The following is a 5,424-nucleotide window of genomic DNA, read 5'->3' on the forward strand; positions in this document are numbered from 1 at the left end:
TCTACTGAATCACGTCTGTGAAATATTCAACGATCTGTTATGGTGTCTTCAACAGTCTACATCATAAAGATGATAATTGTTTTTCTAAAGTACTGAAGCCATTATTCTATCTTAATATACAATTTCAAATAGAAGATTACAGTCGTGAATAGTTGTCCTTTTGGTTTTCTTTAATATTAGGAAAAAGAGGGCCCCCAAATGCCCTGGTAAGGCCAAGAGTGGGGAGAGTACGCTCCCCCTCTCCAAATGCTCTCACATGGCCACGCGTATACAGCCTCTGCCAGGGAAGTTCTACTCACTGCCTTCTCGTAGCATCACTGTTGTTTACGAATGTCCGGCTCTCTAACCGGGTTGGTGGACACGGAAAGTCCACCTATGGAAGTTGGAAAACCCTGATTCAAAACCAATGATGCACGTGGCCTAGCTCCAGTATCCTGAGGCAACAAATGGCGTATGAATCAATCGTTGGTCACTGGCTACCATGGAAATGCATCTCCTTACGATGCTTCACCACCATATGGATCAGATCTTTAGGTCAAACGCTCACGGTGTGGCCCCTTAAGAAAACCACCTGCTTCAGTTTGGGCACCTGGTCAGTATCATAGCCCTCACACAATTAAATGAAATAACCATTTTTTGTGTTGCGCATATATATCTGGTGCCCCTTTGTACCAATATTTATGTGTTTAAGTAATTAAAAGATAAAGGGTTAGGTAGTATCAGCAAAAGCGTTCATTTGAACGGATGTTAATTTTATAAAGAAACCACAACATTTTACATGGGTCTATATTTTTACTTATCTTTATATATATCATTATTTCAATTGTATTATATAAATGGCACATATATGAAATTACCCTAGATTGATCCCTAAAATAACACCATTATCACCTAATGAGTAAGTCCCAATTCTACACTTATGTGTATGGAATTAGATGGGAAAATTGTATTTATTTTCTTCAAAAAAAGAACATTGTTTTTTCAATTTTTCCACTGGATGTATTCTCTTCGTAATTAGTTTCTGTGTATGGTTGTTGTAATCATCAAGATGTTCAGTGTTTTTCTTTTCACAATTTTTGTCATGTAGCACTTTGTGTTCAGTATTTTTTTTTCACAATTTTTTTTATTATTTGTATCTACGGGATTGGGACCAGCAGTAGCCCCCGGAGGAGCTACAGGCGGAGTTATCGTATTCGACAATCATGAATTGATACTATCGTGTATACAGTTGATACTTTACACACTAGATGGATCGTATTTTGAAGGTGATTTTTTATCATGAACTGAAGCCAATTGAAGAAATATCGAAAACTAAGGACCTCTATTAACATTTCAGTAGTCATCACCTACGAGTTCACATGTGGTTGAACTACAGTACCTTCAAGTCACATAATGATCACTGAGTTAGTAGATAATGATTTAGATTGTCGATATCAGTTATTCAGCTTTATAGCGTGACACTAATCCAACATCATGGTTGGTGTTATTGGTTTCTATCAATTATAACTTCTTGCTACATTTAGTTTATCTTTCTACCTGTTGTTTAGTTTTGTGGTTTATAATGATTACTTCAATTTAGGTGAAGTTTTCTCCACAGACTATTGATGACCAGAAAACATCAAACAACACTTTTACCGTTGTTTGATGAATACTGACAGTGCAAAATTTCCATGGAATCGAACCTTGGACTGCACAATGATCAGAGATAAGCCAATGAGTCATAAAGCTAATGGACACTCATTTCTACTTGAACTAATCTCCATAAGCTGTTCAATTGTAATTTATGAGTATCAATTTATTTATTTGTAATGTATAGCCGTATTTTTACATGTCTCCACTTAATCTTATCTAAGGTGCACAAAATGAATGTTGTTTTTTCGTAAATACTCAATGACGATTGTTGTGAAATTGTTTACTTCAAATTGTTGCTTTGTCTGTTGTTACTATGCGTTTACTATTCATTCTTATCCTATTTTTTTTTCTTTAAAAATAATTTAGTGAACCTGGTCAAGATCAAGTATTATTATCATCACAGCCGGATATACAAAAACAACGTCAATCAATTTCATCAGTTACTGGTAGTAGAGGAAGTATTTTTGAAGCAGTTCGTAGAAGATCTTCACTATTATTGAATCGGTAGTTATTATTTATTTATTTATTTAGATTGCACAATATCTTGTCGTTTTTTTTATCATCATTGAACCATTTGTCTGCATATGGTTTTTTGGGCTGGATACCATTTCATTCTATCTAATCTATTTGAATGGTATCTAATCAGCTGGTAGTTCTTTTTAGTAAACGTATAATATAATGACGATCTTGGCGACTTATCAGTCAATCAGGAGACGCTACATAGTTATAAAACAGTTAACAATATTAAAGTAATGAAATAACAGTGGAATAACAGCTTAATAATAATAATATATATTCTGAAAATAATATTTACAGAATTCACACCAGTTTACAGGCATGATCAGATTGTTATAAAAATCAACATTTAATGTAGAGAGCAAACATGAAATATAAGAAAGTTTTATGTTTGCTGGTTTAGTAATTGATAAATAGTTTATATATGGCATATATCACGGCAAGCCAATGCAACACCAGGAAACTTGTCATTTTTTCTTAAGTGGATAGCCTGATGTTCTGTAAGGTTATTTCTAGTTCCAAAGCGAGTTATTGATAATTATCTACAACTAGAGAAAGTAAGATTAAAGCAAAGAGCACGGAACAACAAAACAATGATAGCAAGTAAGAGGTTAAACACTTAAAGTTCCGATAATCTCACTTGTGGAGTAAGATACACTTGCAGGCGCTAGAGCATTTAATGCATTTTCAGAGGAGCAAAAGGCATTAATTGAGCGAACAAACAATGGGAGAGAGTTTAACATACGGATAGTTTGGGGTAAATTATTCCAGAGCCTAGAAAACTTACAGGTAAAGTAATTCATATAGAGAGAAGATCTAGAATATGTTTGTTTCGCTAAAGACAAGGAGTTACGAATGTCGTAATGTGAGGCTTTAGCATATTGAATCGCCTGACTGGATATGAAGGAGAGTTTGTTAAGTATTTTGAAAAAGAAGATAAGGTTAAGTTTGAGTCTCCTCATCCATAAAGGGTCAAGCCCTAGTTTACTACACCTCGAATTATATGTCAAGACACTATCAGGTCCAAGAGTACGAAATGTAAATCGTCTCTGTATTGATTCCAGTCTTAATTTATCCTTTATGCGCGTGCTACTAAGGAGAAACGCGCAGTGTTCGAGGAGTGGTCGAACACAGACTTTGTACATTAGAATACGAGATTCGCTGTTATGAAGGTTTCGAGTTATGAAACCTATAAGGCGTTGAGACTTGGACGTTTGTTTCATTACCTGTTCAGTAAACGACAAGTCATCGGAGTACCTAAGTCCTAGATCTACTACTGTGTGTAACCTAGATAACATTTCCCCATTTATGGTAAGATTAAGGTTGAGTGATGTATCACCGAAGCATAGCCAACCACATTTAGCTGTATTGAGCTCCAGCTGCCATTTTGAGCACCACTGTGCTACCTTGTTAAGCTCCGTGCTGATGCAATTTCGAATATTGCTCAGCTCATGTGGAGAAAATGAGTACACCACCTTAAGATCGTCTGCAAACAAAAGGGACTTAGTCACTACTATACTCTTCACAAATATCATCAATGAAGACTAAAAAGAGCAAAGGACTTAAGACACTACCTTGATTACCCCACTTCTAACAGGGACGGCATTCGACAATGAAGAGTTGATTTTAACTATTTGATGTCGATTGCTGAGGAAGGAATCAAACCAGGCTAGTAACGGGTTTTGGACCCCATAAGATACGAGTTTACCTATGAGAAGTTGGTGGTTGACCATGTCGAAGGCCTTAGAAATGTCCAGGTATAGCACTAATACTAGATATCCTTGGCTACGAAGCGAATAGACTAAATTAAAGAAGTCAAAATGACATGTCATACAGGATCGATTTTTAAGAAATCCATGTTGCGAATCATCAATAAATTGTTCAGTCAATAAATAGTTGGATAGATCGTCACTAATAATTTTTTCCATAATCCTAGAGATAACTGGAGTAATATTTATTGGCCGATAGTTGTTTATGTCAGTCTTATCTCCGGATTTGTAACGTGGTATGATGTACACGGTTTTTCAACGGTCAGGACAAGAGCCTGATTCCATAGAGAGAGTAAACAGCTTAAGGAGAAGAAGTGGAATATCTGGACCACCATATTTGTAGAGAAATGATGAAATCCCGTCTGCTCCGTGACCTTTCGAAACCTTGAGGTTATTTATAACCTTCCTAATTTTCAGATATGTGAAGGAGATAGATTTAATTGAGTTACCAGTCATGCATATAACTCTAGAAACAGAGCCATTTATGGATTCTTTGCCATTTGCAAAATTACCACTGAAAAGGTCTACTATAGTTTTTGGGTCATATATAAAACTATTATTATGCAGGATGCATGGTATATCAACCTTTTGAGTTGATTTAGCACGTTTATTGTAAAGGTGGATTAGGTTTTGCACTTTTGAGCTAGTACTTAGTGCTAATAGCTCTTCATTGATGGCTTTTAACCTATGTTTCTCTTTAATTTGGTTAAAAATTATTGTTATTTGTGTGACTGCCGTGAAGTCGTTCGATTTAAAATAACGTTTCTTTAAGCATCTTAGTTTATTACGATATTTAAGTCAAATTATCCCTTGTAGTAAAGAAAAAGGGCAATTTTACATACATACATATATATTAGGAGTCGGGCTAGTGTTATTAGTTGTGATTATCACCCCATATAGTTTTCATCACCAACTGACACTAGAGATCATGCTAAAAGGTTATGCTTAAGTATTAAGAGTCAAACTGGAGTTATGAGTTAGGTTTTTACAAATTAAGTTCATAGTTATTAACACGAACTAACATCAGCTATAATGCAATGCCTTGCCATCTTCCTGTTTGTAAACTTATAAAACTTAGGGTTAAGATTTAGAGAGTAAAAAAGGGAGAACATTATCCTAGCTTCATTAAACACTTGATTACACAATAAACAATATGAAGTAATCACAATTGATTGATCACTGGGTGGTGATCAATGTCATGTGTGTCAAGTCCTTCTTAGTGCTGATCGAATGCTGTCGATCAATTTGCAATGTGGCCACCAGTCTAGGTGGCTCGACACTGCGTGCACTATATATATTGAGGTAAGATGGTGGTTGGAGGTGGTCAACAGGAAACCCTGAACCCGAGTTTCGTGCTATTTGGCACTCGTCAGCAAGGTGTACCTGTAATCTTGAGGGAACTGGTGCCCCCTCATGGATTCGATCCCGTGTTACTCAGCTTCACAGTCAGAGACGTTACCACTGAGCTATTCGGGCCGCGACCGACCGTCTCTGACTGTGAAGCTGA

General features: G+C 36.1%; 1 protein-coding gene across 1 annotated transcript in view; it reads left to right on the plus strand.

Annotated features, from left to right (window-relative positions):
• Positions 1 to 2,043: 2,043 nt before the first annotated feature.
• Smp_131250 (NDRG4 protein (S33 family)) overlaps positions 2,044 to 5,424 on the plus strand; it is a gene marked incomplete at its 3' end in the record, with an annotated part of 54,875 nt that continues 51,494 nt past the window's right edge. The window contains exon 1 of the mRNA XM_018798422.1: positions 2,044 to 2,136. The remainder of the gene's footprint in view (positions 2,137 to 5,424) is intronic.

The sequence above is a fragment of the Schistosoma mansoni genome, chromosome 6, assembly GCF_000237925.1.
Source record: "Schistosoma mansoni strain Puerto Rico chromosome 6, complete genome".
NCBI lineage: Eukaryota > Metazoa > Platyhelminthes > Trematoda > Strigeidida > Schistosomatidae > Schistosoma > Schistosoma mansoni.